The sequence below is a fragment of the Hemiscyllium ocellatum genome, chromosome 33, assembly GCF_020745735.1.
Source record: "Hemiscyllium ocellatum isolate sHemOce1 chromosome 33, sHemOce1.pat.X.cur, whole genome shotgun sequence".
Classification (NCBI taxonomy): Eukaryota; Metazoa; Chordata; class Chondrichthyes; order Orectolobiformes; family Hemiscylliidae; genus Hemiscyllium; species Hemiscyllium ocellatum.
Genome location: NC_083433.1, coordinates 18344191 through 18368463, shown reverse-complemented (window position 1 = coordinate 18368463; position 24273 = coordinate 18344191). Strand labels below are relative to the sequence as shown.

Below are 24273 nucleotides of genomic sequence, written 5' to 3'. Positions count from 1 at the left end.
ATATACCATGCATAAATGTCAGAACTCGAGTAGAGGGAGACTTATTCAGTATGTGACAGTGCTGTCACAAATAGATGAACCCTGAGCATTTCAGACAATTCAAAGATGGCCAACTCAGTATTGCTTTAGGTATAAGAGATCCTGCAGTAAGAGCACATCTACCGAGACAGGAGAAATTCTCAAGAAAGCTATTAATGTGTTGTCAATCATTAACTCGAGTATATTTATAGTGCAAAGCCTCATTGATTCTCCTATGCTGAGATATGTTCCAGGACAGAGAAGAGTTTTTTAAAAATTACAAAAATATATAAAGGCCAACAGAAAAAAAAACAAAGCCAGAGATATGGATGTAAATTGATTCCATCTACACTTCTTGCTGTCTCAGAAAGGCAGCCAACATCATCAAAGTCCCCTTCCACTCCGGTGATAATCTCTTCCAACATCTTGCGTCAGGTAGCAGATACAAAAGCTTAAACACACCGTACCAATAGGTTCAAGAACAGCTGCTTCCCTATTGTTACTAGATTTCTGAATGAACCTCTCAAATTTCAAATCTAATGTTGGTCTTGCTTTTACAGCACCTTCTTTGCAGCTGTAACACTGTATTCCTTGCCCTGTTTTATCACCCTGTGATCTTTGAGTAGAGTGAAATAATAAATCAAATCAAATATTGCACAGGATCCCATTTAACAACAGTATGTCTAGTGTGGACAAAGCAATGCTCTAATTAAACATAGCTGAATCACTTTGGAATAAATATTTAGCTGGGGGGAAAAGAAAACACGTTCATTCCTAGAAAGCTGGCTGCTGGAGAGAAGTTATGATTTTGTTTTCCCTGGATTTAAAAAAAAACATTGCATTTCATACAATGATTTGTCATCATCAGGAATGAAGGTGCTAAATAGTTTACGGCAGTTAGAATGATGGTGGCTATAGTACAGCATCAAAGGAACATTCAGTGCGAGGTAAAACCAATGCATCATGGACTTAAATGATCTTAAAGATGGTGATCCAGAGATGAAACCCTCAAAGCCAAGAATGAAGGAATGATATTCAACTCCAAAGGGCAAATGGAGCTGAGTGCCCAACACAATGGGGAGATGGAAAATATAGAGTTCAAAATCACAGACACAAGGCAAAATCCTCTTAACCTGGCTGAAACAAATCTGAAGCTGTTAACCCTATATGTACCAGAACAATTTGTTTGTTACTAAAATGCCAGCAAATCCTAAAAGATTACGGAGATGTTTCGGCAGATCTTGAGTGTCTCTTTGGGGAACAATTAACTATGGAGTAGTTAAGAGGGAGAGTTGAACTGAGGAGAGTTCCAGCTGTGAGAAAGTGAGGACTGCAGATCCTGGAGAATGATGAAGGGCTTATGGCTGAAATGTCGACTCTCCTGCTCTTTGGATGCTGCCTGACCTGTTGTGCTTTTCCAGCACCACACACTCGACACGGAGTTCCAGCTGATTCAGGTCTGACCTGAGAAAGAAGGAGCTGGAAAAGACAGGCATAGTCTAGAAAATGAGAACTCCTCCTACAGACTGGATTGGGGCGTAATAGCATTGAAGAGAAAATCCTGCAGAGATCTAATGGTTCTCCATAAAGCTTAGATGCGATCTCACTATGCCATACCAACCAATGTAGAAACTCTGTCTCAATTTGCTAAGACAAAAGGTTTTATACCCTTCTATATGAAGAATGCTTTCCAGAGGGGTCAGATGAAAGTATTAGTTTGCCAACATGTTCTGGACTCCATTAGGAAGATACAGATTGTTTTGCATACCACTTAGCATTTACATTGTTCCAGAAAAGTATCACTGATGACAACACAGCATAGTCAGTCAGTGTTGCTCCCAGAGTGGAAATTACTATGGATGTGGAGAAACAATGGAAGAAGCCATCACAAATCAGATCAGAGCCAGGTATAATTCCTATAGAGAGAGAGCTTGTCAGATAAACCTGAAGTTGAACAAGGAAAAAAAAATGCATTAAAAATGTCTAAAGTTGATTGTATGCTGACAGCAAAAGAAATTTGCCCAGATCCTGACAAACTGAGAACTTTAGCAGAGATGCATCAATCAACGTTGAGATAGTAGTGCAATGATTTGTTTTATTTATGAAGTATTTCCCAAAGAAATTTGCATGATTTCTGGTGTCAGGAGGGTCAACTTCTACACCAAATTGCTGCTAAGGATATACATTGGTATTGGGACACAGAACATGAAGCAGCTCTTGATTAGAGTGAAACAATTAGTAACAACAGAAACTGTGCTGAGATATCTCCATGACAATAGTGAAGTCACCTTGAAGTCTAATGCCGGTGAAACTACACTTGGAGCAACACTTGTGTGGTAAGGATAATCAGTTGAATTTGTGTCCAGGGCGTTAACACAGATTGAAAAATGTTCCAAGCAGATTGAGAAAGTCCCTAGCTATTGTGTTTTTGAAAACTTTGGGCGAGACAAACTGACAGTGAAATCTGACAGCAAGTTATTTTTAAAGCATCTTCCGCACCTTACTGCTCCAAAGCACCAAGGATCGTTGATTCCTTTTAAGGGATATCATCTGTGAAAATACAAACAAGAGAAACAGATGTGCATTAGCGTGCTGTCCAGAGCAGCACTTCCTAGAAGTCCAGCTGAGGAAATCAGGACTGAAATTGTGATATCTTCCAGAAGCACAGCAAAGACATTAAACTTTGAAAGACCAGCATCTTGCTCAAATCACATTTATAAACCTTTCAATTCCACAAGTGCCTTAAGAAGTAATTAGGGAAGGATGACCTGAAAGCATCAATGATAGGTGTGTTGCAATTGAAGAGTACAGAGATTAAGTAAGAGCACAAGATGGTACTCTACAGAGTGAATAGTCGTTCCTAAGGAAAAGAGTAAACATATGTTTGTCTTCATTGCTCAGACCTTTTTGAATACAGGAGTTGGGATGTTGAGATTGTACAAGACATTGGTGAGGCCTCTTCTGGAGTACTGTGTCCAGTTCTGGTCTCCCTCTTTATAGGAAGGAAGATATTAAGCTGGAGAGGGTATACTAGGGGGTATATTTTTAAGATGAGAGGAGAAAGATTTTGGTTTTATATATATAAAAAAAAAAGGCATGGGGGCAATTTTTGTGATTTTGTGCTTAGAATTAACTTCCAGAGGAAGTGGTGGATGTGGATACAGTTACAACATTTAAAAGTCATTTTAAATGAGTACATGAATAAGAAATGTTTGGGGGTGGGACGGAAGGATATGGGCCATGCACAGGCAGGTGGGACTAGTTTAGTTTGGGATTATGGTTGGCATGGACTGGTTGGACCAAAGCGCCTTTTTCCATGCTGGATGACTCTAAGACTGTAAGTGCATCTGTGTAAGCTATCAGGGAATTGAGTCTAGTTTGAAGAAGACAAGAGAAATTCTCTACTGGATAAACCTGAATAATGAGATTACAGGATCAAATCAGCCTCTAATAAATACCAAATTAAAGAGCCACTTACGACAAGTGGCATCTCCTGGATCAAGTTTGAAGCAAAGCTCTCCACTCTCTTACAGGAGCTGCTTATCTTGTTACCAGCTATTATCTTGCGTGCTGGGAATTCAACTTTTCTCACTGAATACTGGTGAGATTATAGATACGAGATAACACACTTTTTAGTCATTATGGTATTCTATGGTTTGTGATGAGTGACCCATATATTCAGGTGAAAACTTCAGCCACTCCCTAAGCAGCTGGGAAATTTAGCAGCCTATATCATTGTTAAATGGAAAGGCAAGGTAGCATCATCCAAACAAAATCCAACATGGGACTTGTACAAGGCAATCCTTGAGTGAAGAACATACCTAATTGAAGATGTACAAAGTAATCTAGTTCAAAGATGAATGTCATGTTAAAACTCTAAGAGCCAAACAAAACCTATTGAAATTGTAACAGACTTGAATGACATTAAAGTCAAGGTGAAATGTTCGATAACCAAATTTTACTTCGGGTCTATTGGGGAGCAAGTTAGTGTGCAAATGTTTAATGCTGTTGGTAAGCTGATGTAATAACTTATCAGAATGGCCATCAGTTCCAGTGATGGTTCATTCTTCAGCATTGCAGGAAGATTAGTAATAGCAGTTACTGTCAGTAGTGCTCCTCAAATGAATTACATTCCCCAGAGATGGAACACTACGCAGGAGACGCCAGATACCTGAAGGACAACAATGCACATGCATACCTTTCTGCAAGACCTGCATGATTTAAAGATACTGCATGTGTAGAGACTGGTTGGTTGATTTAAAGTGGGACAGATTAGAATGAACAGCTTTGTGAGTAAATTATCTTCCTTGACAGTGGATATCAGAATTTTTACTGCAGATGGCAGTTATGATGACACTATTGTTTTAAAAGGTACATTTCGTCCTTTTTTATTTAATGGAGTTTGGTTCAGAAATGTCCAATGGTATGCTCAAAGCCAAAAGAGTAAACAGCTTTGGAATTTTTTTTTAGTTAGAACAATATGGGTAGGTCAAGCTCCCACGGAGCCAGGAGTTTGAGTTTGAACTTTCTGCATTTGGGCTCCTGAAGCCAGATGTGGAAGCTCTGGGACGTACCTCTGTTAAGAGCTAAAAGCTGGAGTTCTCTTCCTGATGCTAGAATTGTATGTGAGACTATCTATTCTACTGAATCTACCTTTTATCAAGGGTGTGTTTATGGGATTTACTACATTGGAACAGTTGCTGTATAGCAATTAATCTAAAAGTCTTTTCAATAGAATTCAATTATTCTGTGTCTTCCTCCTGTTTTGTATTTTAACTATAGTGTATGAATAAAAGTGTTTTGCTTCAAGCCTGGTAGGTTTGCATCCAGACTACAACATCTGCCTTTAAAACAAGAAAACATCAGGGTCTAGGTTTTCTCTTTGACATATTTTGAGGGGGTTTGATTTAGTCCATAACTAATTTGTCAGACTATTCCACCTTGGTTTTAGGATTATTGGACTCCAAGGCAATGAATGATGAGTATTGGTGGTTTTTATTTTGGGCATTGCATTTGGTTGGTTTTAAACAGGGTGCACCTTGGCTAGCAATGCCTTTTCCAGTCATTAAGAGTTTCCTGGAGCTGGAAGAAGTCACTTTGGGCGTTTTGCCTTGCTCACACTCTGCAAAACTTTCAGAATTGATAAACAAGTTGGAGTTGCCTGCCTCTGAGGAAAGGGGAAATAATTGTGGCAGTAACACAACATTTTACAATTGCTAGTAATGCAATCCGAGCCATTAGCGATGACTAAATTTCAATTGCAAATGAAGCAGTTTGAATTAGCGACAAGGGCAAGAGAAACGGAAATAAAACGGTTTTACTTATTAAAAACAGGAAAAATGACCCTGGCAGAACAAAAAGAAAAGGAAACAATGGCCCAGAGAAAGAGTTTTTGAACTTTGAAGGTTGGAATTGAAAACTCAGTCAACTTAAAATAGCAGAGGTAGAGGTAGAAGACAGGAGAAGTAATAAAAACACTGATGAAAAGCAATCTTATTGTTGCCAAAGGCCTGGTGGGATCTGTTTAAGTATGTCCAAGCGTTGCTTAAGTTCAGCAAGAAGGATGTAGAAGCCTTTTTTTTTCTTTCATTTGAGAAAGTGGCTTAACAAACTAAATAGCTGCTGACTATCTGGGTATTGTTGATCCAAACCAAGTTAGTAGAGAGAGTTAGTGAGGTATTTGCATCATTATCAGAGGAGTTATCTGGATGTATCTGAGGAGGTAGGGAAAAAGCCATCGTATGTGCATATGAGCTTGTGCCAGAGGCCTATAGACAGTGTTTTAAGAATGTAAGGAGGGAACCTGGTCAAACGTACATTTTTGAGTTTGAAAGGATCAAACAAAGTAACCTTTAGTGAACAAGGGCATTGAAAATATATCAGACATGGTGCTATCAGAGAGACACTACTATTTGGAGAAGTTTTGAAATTCACTTCCTGAAGTAGAATCGCTGCATCAAGTACACACTGCTCTTTTTGAAGAGCATCCTACCCAGATCCGCCCCATCTTTGTAACCTTGCACTTCCCAGCGTTAATCCATCTAGCCTGCACACCCTCCGATACAGTGAGCAATTTGGCACGGCTAATCCATCCCTAGCCTGCACATCTTTGGACTGTCGGAGGAAACCCATGAAGACGCAAGAATGCCTGTGTGGAGTTTGCACAGTCACCAGTGTGTGGAATGAAGCCTGGATCGATGGCTCCGTGAGGCTAACCGCTCAGCCACTCTGCTGTCCCCATAGTGAGAACTCGTGAGGAAGAGCAGAGAATTCAGACTGCCAAATTAGCAGGAGAAATCCCAGTTGATTTGTATTGGTTCCTAAGTCAAAATTCAATTTCTGACATCAATTTCAATCTGTGAGGGTGAAAAATCTGGAAAAAGAGAAATCCTCAGGAAAAGGAGATCTAATTGAAGATAGTTTTCCCTAGGGTAGAAAGGAAACTCATGGTGGTGGGGGGGGTGGGAGGTGGAGGAGAAGCAGAAAAGGCCAGGTGTTTTCACTAATAAAGTAGGCCACATGAAGTCGCAGTGTTGGTGGTTTAGAAAATGCGCTGTGAAGATGGTTACGGGAAAACAGGATAAGACAGTGAGTTTTTCTCTTCCTTCTGATGGACTGGCATGTGGGACAATCTATTTGCCTTTGCAAGAGTGTGGGATGTTACTGTATTGGAACAGTTGCTGCTTAGTAATTCTGTTAAGTTTAAGTTATTCTGAGAAGATTTGTCGCTCAGGTTGAGGTTCTGGATGTAGATTTGCTCGCTGAGCTAGAAGGTTCATTTTCAGACATTTCGTCACCGTACTGGGTAACCCCTTCAGTGAGCCTCCGGATGAAGATGTTACATAGTGTGGTGACGAAACATTTGAAAATGAATCTTTTTCAGCTCAGCGAGCAAACCTACACCCAGTTGTTATTCCGAATCTATCTTTTTGTTTGTATTTTAACTGTAGTGTTTGAGTTAAGTGTGTTTTGCTTCAAGCCTGGTAGTTCGACCAATCGAATTGCATCTGGACCTCAATGCCTTGCACTTGCCTTTGTTTCATTTCAAAGGTGGGGTTGAGGCTGTCACCTTAACCCCCCTCAAAACATGTCAAGGTCTTGTCCATAACACAGTGCATGTACTTTTCTGCTCTTGTCCCTCCTACCCCTCCCCCCCCCCCCCCCCCAACCCCCTCAATGAAAGGGGGATCTTTTGGAGAAACACAATTGTACATTAATATATGAGCTGGCCTGCCATAGTTTTATGACCTTTGCAATGTGCTTTTGCTTTTAATGGCTGCCACAAATTAAACACCAGGCCAGGTGATTATTGTTTTTAAATATAAGGGCGGGAAAAAAAAGGAAATGTTCCAGGGTCAATAAGGGAAAAATGATTTCCTATCTTTAATCAGTTTCTATACTGAAAGCAGGCCAAAAGATCAAATTGACCGTGTAAACACTAACTGTTGCTCCATTTTTTATAAGATGCTGTCTCCTTCTGTAGTCAAGGACTTTTTTTTTTTTGTTTTTTAAAATTCTGTGGAGTATCAGTACACGTACTAGACCAACCAGCAGTGCGTTCCAGAGGTTAGCTCCACTGGGAAATTAAGACCAGCCTACACATGCAGCCTGAGTATTAATTTTACGGATTGGTGTGTCATAAGGGAAAGCATATGAGATGTAACTTTGACATTAATAGTCATATACTGTCAAGATTAAGAGAAAAATGGAAGGGCTGTATAGGAGCACAGTAATGTAGAAATCAGTTTTCTGTACATTTAATGTGTCAACAAAAGAGTTACTTAGAATCTCTGATTCAAACAATAGTCAACTTTGGATGCAGTAAGAACAGAGATGAGGCAGACCCAAAAAGGAACAGTCTGGTTTGGGATACGTCCAGGATAAAGCAGCCTTCCTGATTTGGCACCACATCCACCACTGATGCTCAGTAACAGCAATCTACTGTCTACAAGATGCACTTCAGAATTTCATCAAAAATCCTTAGACAGTACCTTATCAAACCCACAATCACTGCCTTGGAAGGACAAGGGCAGTGGAGTTAATGTTTCTTGTCGAATGACCTTTCCTTCAAGTTCTGTAGAAGGTTCACTTTACCCAAGACGTGAATTCTGATTTCTCTCCACGGATGCTGCCAGACTTGCTGAGCTTTTCCAGCAGCTTCCATTTTTGTTACTGATTTATAGCATCTGCGGTTCTTTTGGTTTTTAAGTGAAATCTAGAAACACCTCCTCCTCTGCACTTAATCCAAAAAAAAAGGTTACCTCAGCGTCTAACAGGACCTTGATTGGATGGCCTAATGGTTTGAGGGTTGGCAGATGGAGTTTAATTTAGATGAATGTGAGATGCTGCATTGTAGTAAGGCAAATCAGGGCAGGGCATATACACTTAATGATAAGGTCCTGGAAGGTGTTGCTGAACAAAGAGACCTTGGATTTCCTTGAAAGTAGTCGCAGGTAGATAGGATAATGAAGAAGGTGTTTGGTATATTTTCCTCTAATTGGTCAGTGCGTTGAGTACAGGAGTTGGGAGGTTATGTTGCAACTGTACAGGACGTTGGTTTGGCCACTTTTGGAATATTGCACGCAATCCTGGTCTCCCTTCCATAGGAATGATGTTGTGAAACTTAGAGTTCAGAAAAGATTTACAAGGATGTTGCCAGGGTTGGAGGGTTTGAGCTATAGGGAGAGGCTGAATAGGTTGGGCTGCTTCTCCCTGGAGTGTCAGAGGCTGACAGGTAACCTTTATAGAGGTTATAAAATGATGAGGCATGGGTAGGGTAAGTGGGGAAAAGACCTTGTCTAATGTGGGGGAGTCCAAAACTAGAGGCCATAGATCTACGGTGAGAGGGGAAAGACCTAAAAGAGACCCGAGGGACAACTTCTTCGTGCAGAGAGTGGTAAGTGTATGGACTGAGCCCCCAGAGGAAGTACTGGAGGCTGGTACAATTACAACATTTAAAAGGCATCTGGATGGGTATGTGAATAGGAAGGGTTTGAAGGAAAATGGGCCAAATGTTGGCAAATGGGACTAGATGAATTTAGGATCTCTGGTCAGCACGGATAAGTTGGACCGAAGGGTCTGTTCCCGTGCTCTACATCTCTATGACTCTCACCCTCTCTAAACTATCTTCTGCCTTTTTATCTTGAATCTGTGACCCCTGGTTCCTGAACCTTTTGCCAAGAGAAACAGGATCTTCCTGTCCACTCTGTCCCTCCCCCTCACAATTCTGTCATGTCTCTGCTTGGCCTTCTCTTTCCCAAGGAAAATACATTGGAAATTGAGTAGAATTAGTCTTTTTGTCTGTTTTTTTTTGTGTGTGTTCCATTCGTGGTAGTTTCAGTTATGCTGATATTTGCAAGACATGATGGGGGCCTATGTTTACCTCTCCTTTTAGGGAAGAAAGCCAGTCTTTAGGAAAGCAACTGGACCCCTGCCCCCAACCCCCATCTTGTTCTGACACAACTATTTTATAATGCAGCCCAGACAAGTTCTCTGTGTATAACATAGCATCCTTGTTCTATGTTTATATAGCACCTTTCTCATGTGATAAAATATCCTGAGGCTGTTTACAGAATTATCATTAACTCAGGATAACCTAATTTGACTTTTTTTTTTGTACTATCTCTTGGACTCCTCTATGGGCTGTCTGTTGGCTCATCTTTATAGGACGACCAAGAGAGATTCTTTGCAAGGGCTTTTAGATCTCCAGCTAGTGGACAGACCAAGCGTGCAAACTTTCATTTAGGAGTACTGCCTTTTAGTGTCTTACAAATACCACTAGTGTGAAATGCTATTGGATATAGCACCATATCTCAGTCCCAAAATTTGAGGTCAATGAAGTTCCCTTAATTGAGATCGTGAGGAAGTTGCTACCATGAAACAGCTTCTGATGACATCCACTTCAGCGTTCAAAGACATTCAGCCTCTGATCTTCAGAGAGACATCCTCCAAGATGGACTTTGGGATATGCAACAATGCTTTGCTTTGCTTTGCCAAACACAGGCCGGTAGCCATGTTCGATACCCGTGAGAACTGCCTCCACTGCGGTCCTGGGTTTATGTCACGCTACAGGTGACCCAACCACAGTATATTCACTCTTGCTCTCGCACGCCTGCTCTCACACACATTAACTCCCTCACGCGTGCGGGCACTCTCTATCAGGCGCATGCACAATCTCATGCACACTCTCTCTCTCTCTCTCACACACACACACTCCTTCTCAAAAGCACTCTCTCTTGCGCGCACACATTCATATAAATCTATGGGGTGAATTTGCATGTGCAGATTTGAATTTTGCAGATACATATTAGTTACTCAAAACCTGCACCTCCATTCTAACCGATTTTTTTAAATAATAGCCAACTAGGTTTGTTCAATACATTTGCATATGCTGTATGACTCTTTGATCTTTTACTATAAATTCTATGTCCAATGTATTCTCTCTAACTGCCTGAGAAAGGAACAGGGGCTCCAAAAGCTTGCAGTTTCAATAAACCTTTTGGACTAAAACCCAGTGTTGTGTCATCTTTGACTTTGACATGGAGATGGGGTGGACAATGCCATTAGACAGCTTTGCCTTGACTGAGGGCAGTGACATGAGTGTGCAGGTTCTTAGAGGGATGAAACAAAATAGAGTTCACTATTTTCCTCCATTTAGACCTGTTTAGATTCCAATCCAAGGGAAGGCAATTTAGGGATGCAGAGCTCCTGAGGAATGGTTCGTGTGATGAATGTAGCTCATTGCACTGCCAAGGTACATATTCCCTCCAGACCACACAGTAGTATATGTGAGGTGATGATAGGATATATTGGAGAGAGTGATTACATTGCCTATGACTGTGATGGAAGCCATGTCTGGTACTTGAGTTCCCTCCAGCACTTTTGTGACTAACAGCTGTACAGGTGTTGGCCATTGTCCTGTTTTTAATAAACAAACAATGGCCTGCTCCACATGTCACCATATTATTCTTACACTGGGATTCTGGTCTGCTCCCCGATTTGGTGAGATTAGACCGGTTCTGTCACCTGTCTGACTCAAACATCAACATTAACTATCACAGATTTAACTTTTGGCAAAGTTTAGGTTGGGGGGGCTTCCTGCCACTTCTACATGTGTGATCTGATATTGTACCTCCACGCTGGTCTCCTATGTACAGCAAATATACTGTAATGATATTTATTTATACTAAAATATATGTCCATTTGTGATAGTCATATAGCACGGAAACAAACCCTTTATTCCAACCAGTCCACGCCGACGATAATTACAAACTAAACTTGTCCCACCTGCCTGCACTTGACTCCTATCCCTCCAAACATTTTCTTATTCATGTACTTGTCTGAATGTCTTTAATGTTGAAACTGTACCTGAATCTACCACTTCCTCAAGAAGTTTTAGTCTACACATGAATCAATGCTTTTCTAAAAAAAAGTGCCCCTTGTCTTAAGTTTCTCTCCTCTCAAGTTAAAAATATGCCCCCTAGTCTTGAAATCCCCCATCCCAGGGAAAAGAAACCTACCATTCACCTTATCTATACCCTTCATGATTTTATTAACCATATGTGCTTGAAATTAAAAGGACTTAGATTAGATTCCCTACAGTGTGGAAACAGGCCCTTCGGCCCAACTAGTCCACACCGACCCTCTGAAGAGTAACCCACCCAGACCCGTTCCCCTACGTTCACCCCTGGCTAATGCACCTGACACTACAGGCAATCTAGCATGGCCAATTCACCTGACCTGCACAACTTTGGACTGTGGGAGAAAACTGGAGCACCCGGAGGAAACCCACGCAGACACTGGGAGAATGTACAAATTCCACACAGACAGTTGCCCGAAGTGTGAATTGAACCCAGGTCTCTGGCACTGTGAGGCAGCAGTGCTAACCACTGAGCCACCCAAAGCTTGTGTAGACGAGACTAGGTATTGGATGTTAATGAACCAGATGGATTTTCACAATGATCAATGATAGCGGGTCATTGTCACCATGATCTTCAATTCCAGATTTATTCATTTGAATTGAAATTCCCAAAGCTGTCAGGATAGGATTTGAACCCTCTGTCCTAGAACTATAACCTGGGCTTCTGGATTACAAGGAGAAAGTGAGGACTGCAGACGCTGAAGAGTCAGAGTCGAGAGTGTGGAGCTGGAAAAGCACAGCGGGTCAGGCAGCATCTGAGGAGCAGGAGTTTCGAGCATAAGCCCTTGGTCACCCCTGATGAAGGGATTTTAAGCCCGAAATGTCAATTCTGCTGCTTGTCTAGATTACCAGCCCAGTGACATCACTGCCATGTCACTGTTTCCTCCAAATCTCTAAATGGGAGCCTGAATTACTTCACCGATTTGGGGAGATGATAGCTTGAAGAGACCGTGAAGTATTCAGTAATCTATGGGAAGTGGGTGTCTAATACAAGGGCAAGGTTGCTGAGTGAGACTTTCCAGATATCATAGTCACCATCTGGTTTGTGTTGCTGTGAGAGTGGTACAGATTTTGAAAGGAATGTTCAAAAGTGGTTCGGGTATGCTTAAAAAGAGGGAGAGAGAGAGAGAGCTGGGAGAAAAGAGCAGTTGAGCAGCCCTAAGAGTCAGTACAGGTTTGGGCTGAATAAACTCCTGAAGTGTTTGACTTTATAGCTTCAGGGCCAGTCTGATAGCTTGACAAGCCGCATGCAGTGATCGAGAGAATATTTTGCTTTATACTTTGTTCTTTCAGGCATTATCTTGACTGAGAGAAATCCTGAAGTGAGCAGCACCATGTCCACTCCTGTCCTATAACCCACTGACTGTGACACAGGCTCCTGCCCTCTCAAGTGGATATAAAAGATCGGTTTTGGTTCAATTTTCAAGAACAGGAGTTTCCCTTGCCAACACTCTGGCCTCAAGCAACTCCTAGAATCCCTGCAGTGCGGAAACGTAAGAATTTGAAGCAGGAGTAGGTGATACATCCCTTCAAGTCCATTCCACCATTTAACATGACCATGGCGGATCTTATCCTGGTCTCCACTCCACACTCCTGCCTGCTCTCCATGATTAATTTATTCCTGCTTTTCTTCAGAAACCTATCCAGTTCGTTCTTGAATCTGTTGATCGATTCTGCCTCCACTGCATTCTGGGGCAGTGAGTTCCACACATTCACAACCCTCTGGGAGAAGGAGTTTCTCCACATCTGTTTTGAACCTACCTCCTCTCTCACTCTATATCTATGACCTGTTGGTCGAGACTGTCCCACAACGGATAGCATCTGTTCAATGTCTACCTTATCAATCCCCTTTAGCACTTTGTATTCCTCAATCAGATACACCCCCTCCCCCTACTCAGTCTTTTGAACTCCAGCGAGTACAAGCCCAAACTATTCAACTGCAAGAGCCATTCAGCTCCCCAAATCTGCACCAAAGGGTATCCAACCCAGACTCAGCCCCTTACGCGATCCCCGTGACTCTATATTTCCCATGGCCAATCCACCTAAACTGCACAACTTTGGACTGTGGGAGGAAACCCACACAGACACTGGGAGAATGTGCCCACGTACAATCACCCGAGGTTGGAATCCAACCCGGGTTCCTGGCGCTGTAAGGCACCAGTGCTAACTGCTGAGCTGTGGTGCCATCTAGGTTCCACAGAACAGATAGTCTGTCTGGTCATTCTTCTTCAAGGTTTTAGAGATCTTTCTCTGCAAAGATTTTGGTGTCATGTCCGATTCTGTTATCGAGGCCATATTTCTAAAGCAGTATCTTCAGACTTGCTTGAAGTCATGAGGAAGCTGAGCTTGTGTTGCTGGAAAGGTCCAATCAGTCATTGTCAGAAATCTTTTACATTTTTGTGGGTTCGGCTTCGTGGTCTTGCCTTCCGCCCAACCCCCTACCCCAATGCCTCTTTTCATAGCATTTGCGTCTCCTTGGTGTGATACAGCTGTTACCCTGAACATCATATCCAGAGTAGCACTTCTAGTAATTGATAAAATACAAACCAAGGCTCCCTCCACAGATCTATTTCTGCTGCTGGGAGACCGTAGGACAAGGAGGGTCCTTTTAAAAAGTCTTGAGTAAAATTAGGAATCCATACTGCACACAAACGCTAGTAGAAGTTTGGAACTCCTTCCCTGAAAAGGAATTGATGCTGGATCGATTGATTTTTAAATCTGAGTTTTTATTTTTGTAACTAATGGGACCGTGGTGGGTATGTAGATATTGAGTCACTGATCAGACGTGATCTTATTGAATGGATGTGTAGTCTTGAAGAGCTGTTGGGCCTCTTCCACTTCCTACATTCAAGTTCCACCCCAATCCAAAAAACAAGGTCCTGTATCATTACTTGCTGCAACGACACTTTTCCCAAAATTCCCATATTTTCCCAAAGGGATAACTTCACTTCTAAAACTTCTTCTGAAAATAGAGATTCCAAAAGCGTTGCGACTCGAATGACAGAATTTGTAATAAAATTCAACTTGTTCCTACACAGTGTGTTCCACTCAATACCTTTTTTGTTTGTCACCTGTACCCTATTATGGGATTGTTATCCTGCATGTGGTGCCAAAGAGTTACACATGAGAAATGTACAGAGGGTGAGGAGGAAGCACTTTAGTCTGACAGCCTCCATTGTAATCAAATCCAGATTAATGATGGAGATAGACCACTGTATTTCTGAACTCAGACCATGGGTTAGTGGCTGTCAGAAATCATTTGCAAGTGAAATATTCTATTCAAAATTCTTCCCAATGCAGCAGCCTTCAATTGGACTAGAATTACCGACTGCTTTTACCCGCAGGACTTCAGCACACCTTTTTGATTTCCATTCCGTCTCTCCTAGGCCTCAATTGCAAATTTTGCTTTTCTCTGTTGGATTTCACTTCCTTTTTGATTTTTTTTCAGCTGTTTGCATTTGAATAAGTCTTGATTTTCAAATACAGTGAAACCAAAGTCCCGCAGACGCTGGAGATCCTGAAGTAAAGGAGCTGGAGAAACTTAGCAGGTCTGGTACCATTATGAAGGAAGAATGTTTTGAATCCAATGTGACTTTCTGTTTGGAATTTCATCTGTTGATGTACAGACCTTGGTTTAAGTAATTCATTGGGAAGAGAGTTAAAAATCACACAACGCCAGGTCATAGTCCAACAGGTTTAATTGGAAGCACACTAGCTTTCGGAGCAACGCTCCTTCATCACTACCACTTGATGAGACGGAATGGAAATCACAAGGTGTGCTGAAGCCCTACGGGTAAAAGCAGCCGGTAATTCTAGTCCAATTGAAGGCTGCTGCATTGGGAAGAATTTTGAATAGAATATTTCACTTGCAAATGATTTCTGACAGCCACTAACCCATGGTCTGAGTTCAGGAATACAGTGGTCTATCTCCATCATTAATCTGGATCTGGGCGGCACGGTGGCACAGTGGTTAGCACTGCTGCCTCACAGCGCCAGAGACCCGGGTTCAATTCCCACCTCAGGCGACTGACTGTGTGGAGTTTGCACATTCTCCCCGTGTCTGCGTGGGTTTCTTCCGGGTGCTCCGGTTTCCTCCCACAGTCCAAAGATGTGCAGGCCAGGTGAATTGGCCATGCTAAATTGCCCGTAGTGTTAGATAAGGGGTAAATGTAGGGGTATGGGTGGGTTGTGCTTCGGCGGGTTGGTGTGGACTTGTTGGGCCGAAGGGCCTGTTTCCACACTGTAAGTAATCTAATTACAATGGAGGCTGTCAGACTAAAGTGCTTCCTCCTCACCCTCTGTACATTTCTCATGTGTAACTCTTTGGCACCATATGCAGGATAACAATCCCATAATAGGGTACAGGTGACAAACAAAAAAAGGTATTGAGTGGAACACACTGTGTAGGAACAAGTTGAATTTTATTACAAATTCTGTCATTCGGGTCGCAACGCTTTTGGAATCTCTATTTTCAGGAGTTTTAGAAGTGAAGTTATCCCTTTGGGAAAATATGGGAAATTTGGGAAAAGTGTCGTTGCAGCAAGTAATGATACAGGACCTTGTTTTTTGGATTGCGGTGGAACTTGGACTATAACCAGGTGTTGTGTGATTTTTAACTTTTGTACACCCAAGTCCAACACTGGCATCTCCAAATCACTGGGAAGAGAGGCTGTGTTTACAATAAACACCACTAGGTGGTGCAAAGAGAACACATTCCCTTAGTTCAATGGTGTTGGGTTCTGACACTCAGCCTTCCAATAGGGTGGACAGTAGTAGTTGAAGAGAGAAGACACTCATCCCTGGCCTTCCCATCTCCCAAAACCCCACCTTGTACCTTACACTTCGGTCACTTCCATGCACCCCATCTTGCATTCCCACCCAGCCTACACTCCCAGCCTTTACCCTAAGCCCACTGGGCCTCCAGCTTTGGTAAAGACTAGAAAATGGAAGTTGTCATGATTGGAATCAGGTGGACCTTGCTGACTGCAAGATCCTTGACTGGGTTGTTAACCTAGACCAATCAGGAAGCCCTAGCTGACCAATAAGCAGGGGATTTTGAATCTCATCCGTTCAGGGTAGTGACTGCAAGCTGGCTGGTCACTCAGTGTACTATGTTTGTGTAAATAAAGGATGACTTGGTGACGGGATACTGGCCTCTGTGCAGTTATTTCAGAATTTATGTCCATATTTATAGTCGTGGCTTTATTTCAGTTACACAGACTCCATAAAACTTTCACCCCACTGATTAATAGCACCCCATATTCATACAACCAATTCACACCCAATCAATTCACAGTATATCCATCACCTTTTCCTTCAAACCTTTGATCTCCTTCAGATAATAACTGATGATAACAGGTCCCCTCTTCTAAATGTATATTTATTTATTAAAAATAAATATGCTGATGGTATTATGTTTTTTTTGACATAAGCATTCTTTTTCCAGTATGTCCAGTAGTTCCCTATAACCTCTTTATGAAGCAGTCTGCTACTGATGTTTCTCCATTCGGAGAGTCCTCTGTTCAAAGTTTGTGAGAAGATTTGTAGCTCGGGAGCTCGTTGTTGTGGTTCTGTTCACCGAGCTGGGAGTTTTTGTTGCAAGCGTTTCAGCGGACAGCAACTGACAACCAGAAGCGGCAGATTTAAACCACTATAAATGCTGGAGGAATCAACACAGAAGCGCTTCACAGGAGACTCCCAAGCACTGAGGATGTCACCTAGAAAGGGGACGAAACGTTTGTAACAAAAACTCCCAGCTCGGCGAACAGAACCACAACAGTTCTCTGTTTTCAAGCTGCAGTATTCATCATGAGTCTTTTCTCATTCACACATTTTGTTGAGTGGACGTTATCATGGTTGTAACTTGTCAATGTAGCCCCTTTTTTAGAATTGAATTCCCAAAGCTTTTTTGTGATGAAAATGCCTTGCTGCCACCACGTTAAGAGCAAGGGTTTCTGCTACTTTTACTATTCTTTTGAGCTTCTCAAACCGAAGGGCGGCACGGTGGCACAGTGGTTAGTACTGCTGCCTCACAGCGCCTGAAGACCCGGGTTCAATTCCCGACTCAGGCGACTGACTGTGTGGAGTTTGCACGTTCTCCCCGTGTCTGCGTGGGTTTCCTCCGGGTGCTCCGGTTTCCTCCCACAGTCCAAAGATGTGCGGGTCAGGTGAATTGGCCATGCTAAATTGCCCGTAGTGTTAGGTAAGGGGTAATGTAGGGGTATGGGTGGGTTTCGCTTCGGCGGGTCGGTGTGGACTTGTTGGGCCGAAGGGCCTGTTTCCACACTGTAAGTCTAATCTAAGTCTAAAAAAAAAATTTCTCACAAGGGGAAAATAAACCCTCCTGCATTTGAGAACACGTCAGAGAGGTATAAGGAGCACCTCTAAAAATAACTAGTTTCATGTTCCAAGCACCTTCTAATATAGTCATAGAGTTGTACAGCACAGAAACAGACCCTTCATTCCAGCCAGTCCATGCTGATGATGATAATTGCAAACTAAACTTGTCCCACCTGCCTGTGCTTGGGCCTATATCCTTCCAAACATTTCTTATTCATAATTCTGTCCAAATGTCTGTTAAATGTTATAACTGTACCTGCATCCATCATTTCATCTGGAAGTTCATTCCACACATGAACCACCCTCTGTGTAAAATAAAAAAAAGTTGCCTTTCATGTCCTTTTTTTAAATATTTATTTTCTCATGTTAAAAATATGTTTTCCCCCCCCGCCCCCCAGTCTTTGAAATCCCCTGCTCTAAGGAAAAGATATCTGCCATTCGTCTTCTCTATATTCCTCCCGACTTTAAAAACCTCTGTAAGGCCCCCCCCCCAACTCATACACTCCAGTGAAAAATGTCCCAGCCTATCCAATATCCCTTATTTGGGCGGCTTGGTGACTCAGTGGTTAACAGGGACCTGGGTTCGATTCCAGCCTCGGGTAACTGTCTGTATGGATTTTGCACATTTTCCTTGTGTCTGCGTGAGTTTCCTCCCACAGTCCAAAGATGTGCAGGTTGGGTGAATTGCCCATGGTGTTTAGAGATGTGCAGGTTAGGTGCATATGTCGGGGTTAAATGTAGAATAATAGGTGAATGGGTATAGGTGGATTATTCTTTGGAGGGTCAGTGTGGACTTGTTGGCTGAATGGCCTGTTTCCACACTGTAGGAATTCTATTCTACTCTATTCTATTCTATCCAGCCTCAACCAATAACCCAAACCTTCCATTCCTGGCTAATCTTTTCTGACCCCTCTCCAGCTTAATAATAGTCTTCCTATAACCGAGACAAGAACTGGACACAGTCCTCCAGAAGAGGCCTCACCAACATCGTGTACAACTTCAACACGACGTTCCTGTACTCGGAGGTCTGAGCAATGAAGGCTTCTTAACGACCCTGTTTACACATGGTGATGTAGTTATGGAAACGTCAAAACAGAATACTCCATTTTAAATTCTTTCAATTTATATCACTCAAATAATACCTTCCTTTTTAGAATGTTTTACTGTCATACCCAACTCTCACTCTGGGTCTTGTTTGGATGTCCAACTGTTTGATTAGACTTTGTAATTCCTCCATTTCAACTTTGGAAGCAATTGTAATTTTTCCTGAGGCCCTACTTTCACTATTAACAATGAGCTCAACACTCTTTTTTGCAAATAAGATTGCTGATGCAAAGTGATACTTGATCCATTCTGTTTGATTCCCAATGCAACATGCTTAAAAGCCTGACTTGCAATTTTGAATTCTGCTCTAACCCACTTATCCTAATGGTTTCCAATTCATTGCTCCCACCCCATGAAAAGTTATCTACAGGCATCATAAAGATGCCTGAAAGTTGCTCCACATGGTGCCAGTAAAACCTGGCATGGTCTGCTTTTAACTGAAGATAGCCCAATCCTAATCCGATGGGGCCTTACTGAGAAGTACCAAACTCTAGAGATATCACATTAATTGGCAGATGCATGTTTGTTTAACTTTGTGCCCTGGCAATATTTGGTGCCTCTTTTGAAAAAGCACTTCCCTTTTAAGCTGATCACCCTGTAGAAATTCAGCTTTAACATCAATGATCTATACTCTCTCAAGCATCTGTTGCTTACTAAGCCTTGAAACTTTTTCAAAGTTGTTTTTCCAGTCATCAGTATAGGAATCTATTCTTACGCCCAGTTCCCAGATTTTCTGCAAAACCTTGTGCTGCTCGACTTGCTTTCACCTTTAACTTTTATCATGAGACTCCTTTTCCAAACAAATCCACCTCTGGGTTAGAGCTGTTTTTTTATATAGAACTTTTAAAATTCTTGTTTGGCATCTTTTTGTTAACTTTATCTTCTAGTTCGTTCATTCCCTCTTAAGACTTCCCAAATCACATGGACTTCAGCTCCTGATATGGATTGAATTTCTTGATCTTGTTGAGTTATGCCCTCTAACTTGGTATCTTTTATTTTCTGAACTGTTCAAAAGTTCATCATTGCTCTCCCTGGGTTCGTTCACTTCCAGATCCACTGTTCGAGCTGACATGGCATTTTTCCTGCCTTCCATTTTCATCTTTTCTAATCCATGGGCCTATCTGCCTGAATTAACTGCAAAGGCCACACTGATCCTCCAAAGAGTATTTCCCCCACACCCCAATCCCTGTAACCTCTCATCTCCCATGGCTACCGCACCTAGAGTGGATACCCCTTAACACAATGGGAAATTTAGCATGGCCAATCTACCTCACCCACGCATCTTTGGAGTGTGGGAGGAAACTGGAGCATCTGGAGGAGCCCGCCCGCAGACCAGGGAGAGAACGTGCAAGCTCCACATGGACCGTCGCCTGAGGGTGGAATCGAACCCAGACCCCTGGCGCTGAGGCAGCTGTGCTAACCACTGAAAGTGGTTTGCACAGATGTTCACGCTAATGCGGAAGTAGCTACTTCTGTTTTTGAGGAGCGGAGACGTTTTATTAGTGTCTGTGCTGCTACCATAGAGTGAACTGATTGATTGGCTCAGTGGGACCAGCACTCCAAAAATCTCTCTTGCGATGACTATCTACTTCTTTCACAGCAGCACCCAGTAAAGAAATGCCTCCATATCCAAACCTTGGGTATGGGCTTTAAGAGGAGAAAGTGAGGACTGCAGATGCTGGAGATCAGAGCTGAAAATGTGTTGCTGGAAATGTGTTCCTGAAGAAGGGCTTATGCCCGAAACGTCGAATCTCCTGTTCCTTGGATGCTGCCTGACATGCTGCACTTTTCCAGCAACACATTTTTCAGCTGGGGGCTTTAAGATGCTTATGAAGGGCTTAAGTTTGTTTACACACTCACTCTCCCACACACTTTCTCCCCACCCCCCCAGTTTTGTTGAGTACTGGATTCTCTGGGATTGGAATCCTATCTTGTCCAAAACCAGCTCCTTGTAGTGGCAGGGTATGTTGCCAGATGTTTGGAAGGCAGTCTTCCCATCGTTGAAGGGCATATGCCCAGCGTAGACCAAACGTGAGGTAAGGTGGTGGGTATTCTTGTCTGAAGTGAGGTGGCACCACACTGTGGATGAGGTGGGTGGTGAGTCACCTTTGAAGAAGTTCGGGGGAAGCCTCCCTGGTCTCTAACCGACGTCCAAACACCGCTTTCTGCACCTTTATCCAGCCCCTGTTTTGAGGATCTTGCTGTACCACAGCCAGCAGCTATACCAGGTCTGTCGCTCGCAACACTACAGACTGCTCTGATTGGTCAAAGGAGTTTCAGAATTGACATTTCTTTCCTTTTTTTTCCTGTCGTTCTTGCTTCATGTGACATAATTCGAACTCGATACCAAAGTTAATCAATTTTCATCGCAGAATTTGACAAGCCATTTACACATGTGGGTGGTTGTTGTGTTGTAGCCATAGGGCAATATTCTTAGTAGTGGCTGACCCATCGTTCTGTGGGTCTCGGACACTGCTGACTCTCTGGACAGTTCCTGTTATGAATATTGACTGGTGTCCACAGTAATCTTTTGAAGCATCTGTTAAATTAATTCCAAACTATTAAAATCTAATCCATCCTCCTCTGACAGCAATTAGTCAGTGTGTGCAGTGAGATCTAGTACACAGCTGTAGTATTTACATATGTATTTCCATTTCAGTTGCAGCTTATTTAATAGGGAGAACACCAGCTGTATTGTTGGTAGTGTCAGTTATTCATATTCATAGAATCGGTACAGTGCAGAAAGAGGCCATTCATTCCATTCTTATTTCTTATGGTCTTAATTTGCACCAACCATCTGAAGATCATTTCATCCAGCAGCCCCGCCCCCCCCTCCCCCCCCCCCCCCCCCCCCCCCCCAACAATCCTCCCCATAACCCCGCATTTACCATGGCTGACCCAACTAATCTGCACATCTTTCAACACTATAGGCAACATAGCATGGCCAATCCACCTAACCTGCACATCTTTGGACTGTGGGAGGAAATGGATGCATCTGCACGAAACCCAACTGCAACTGCATCTGCATCATATTGCATCTGACGCCTGTTGCTATAACAGAGATGGGCGTGGCAAGATGGATGGATGGATGGATGGAGCTATGGTCTAGCTATCCAACCATTGTAAAGCTGCACAGTCTGGCTTGTGTGTGGCAGACCCTCGAGCCAAGGCCCCCTCTTGCTCCTAGTGCGACCTTACGTCTGGGGTGTAGTTTGAAGGTGTGGGAGCGTGTTATGCAGCAGCTAACACTTGGGGTTCAGGCAGACCAGGAAATCCTGTCTCTCCTGCTGACCATCGTAGGTATGTCGGAGGGATTTACAGATCAATACTCTGTCTGCTTGGCTGTGATGTGACAACGGTTCTACAATCATCGAGTACTGAGTTAGTGCAGAGATTCTGGTCTAGAGATAGGGGCACTGCCACTGTGTCACATTTGAATTGATTTTATTGTCACGCACTGAGGCATAGTGAAAAGCTTTGTCTTGCGAGCAATACAGGTGGATCAGAGTTAAATAGCATAGATAGTAAATAATAGGTAAACAGTGGCAAAAAACTAAAACACAGGTACAGTTGAGTGTTAAGAGTTTGAGAGTCCATTCAGTATTTTAACAACAGTAGGGTAGAGACGGTTTCAAAACCGACGGGTGTGTGTGTGTGTGTGTTCGGGCTTCTGTACCTTCTCCCTGATGGTAGAGGTTGCAGAAAAGCATTGCCAGGGTGGAATGGATCTTTGAGAATGCTCACAGCCTTTCCTTGACAGTGGGCCTGGTAGATGGATACTATAGATGGGTGGTTGGCCTTTGTAATTATCTGGGCCGAGTTCACCACTCTCTAACTGTCTCTGATCTTGAATGGTACAGTTGCCATACCAGGTAGTGATACATCCAGACAGAATGCTCTCGATGGTGCACCTATAAAAGTTGACAAGGGTATTCACCGTCACGCCAAATTTCCTCAGCTGCTTGAGGAAGAATAGATATTGTTGGGCCTTTGTAACCAGCGCATCCACTTGAAGAGTCCAAGAAAGCCTGTTGTGGATGACCACTCCCAGGAGCTTGATGCTCTCAACTCATTCCACCTCTGTGCTGTTAATGTGTAGGGAGGCATGAGTAACATCCTGTTGAAAGTCAAATAATGAGTTCCTTGGTTTTGCCAGCATTGAGAGCTAGGTTGTTCTCGGTGCACAATTTTTCCAGATCTTCTATTTCCCGTCTGTAGTCTGTTTTGTCACCATCTGAGAATCGACCAACAATGGTGGTATCATCAGTGAACTTGTAAATAGCATTAGCCTGGTATTTGGCAACACAGTCATGGGTATACGGTGAGTACAGTAGGGGGCTAAGTACGTACCCCTGGGGGGGGGCTCCAGTGTTGAGTGTTAGTGATGATGAAATATTGTCCCCAATCTTCGCTGATTGTGGGCCAGGAAATTAAGCATCCAATTGCAGAGAGTGTGGCTTAGTCCAAGATCGCTAGGTTTAGTAATCAGTCTCAAGGGGATAATAGTGTTGATTATAGTTCAGCCTTCAATAAATTGGATTCTTGGTGTTGAGATGTTCTAGGGAGGTGTGAAGAGCAAGTGATATGGCATCTGACGTGGATCTGTTGGTCCAATAAGCAAAATGGAGTGGGTCAAGAGTAGTGGGGAAGTTGGAGTTGATTTAATGCTGTGAGCAGCCTTCATGACCATTGAAGTTATGGCCACTGAAGGGTAGTCATTGAAACATGCTGCATGAGCCTTCTTAGGCATAGGGATGATGTTGGCCTCTTGAAACAGGCAGGGACAGTGGCCTGCTGCAGGGAGAGGTTGAAGATGTCGGAGAAAACCTCTGCCACTTGATCTATGCATGCTCTGAGTGGACAGCCTGGTACTGCATCTGGTCCCATCGCCTTCCTTGGATTTGCACGAATGAATCTGACCTCTGATGCCGTGACTGTTGGGATAGGTTCGTTAGGACTTGTCGGAATAGGTGTTACCTCTCCGCTGAAATTCTGCTCAAAATGAACATAGCAGGCGTTGAGACAATCTGGGAGGGATGTGTCATCATCTGTTATCTTGCACTGTCTCCTTTTAGAACCTGTGATGTCATTCAGTCCTTGCCATAGTCGCTAGGTGTCTGGGTCTCCAGTTTGGATCGGTATTGGTCCTTGGCTGTCCGAATGGCTCTGTGAAGGTTGTACTTGGATTCCTTATATTTGAGTGGGTCTCCTGATCTGAAGGCCTCACACCTGGTTTTTGACAGGTTTTGTATGTCCTGATTCATCCAGAGTTTCCTGTTGGGGAGCCCCCCGGATTGACTTCCTTGGAATGCAGTCCTCCACACACTTGCTGCTAAAGTCTGTGGTGGTGGTGGTGGTGGTGCAGTCCATCCAAGGTACCTGTGGACTGTTTG

The 24273-nt window shown here is 43.0% G+C and overlaps 1 protein-coding gene across 3 annotated transcripts in view; it reads left to right on the top strand.

Annotated features, from left to right (window-relative positions):
* LOC132831527 (peripheral myelin protein 22-like) overlaps positions 1–24273 on the top strand; it is a 49724-nt gene that overhangs the window by 9748 nt on the left and 15703 nt on the right. Inside the window, exon 2 of one of the 3 annotated variants that reach the window (XM_060849725.1) lies at positions 14924–14985. The exons of 1 other annotated variant lie outside the window; for it this stretch is intronic. The gene's annotated coding sequence lies outside the window, so the exon portion shown is untranslated. Of the gene's footprint in view, positions 1–14885; positions 14986–24273 lie in introns of all 3 variants that reach the window. One more of the 3 variants, XM_060849724.1, reaches the window with a different exon arrangement.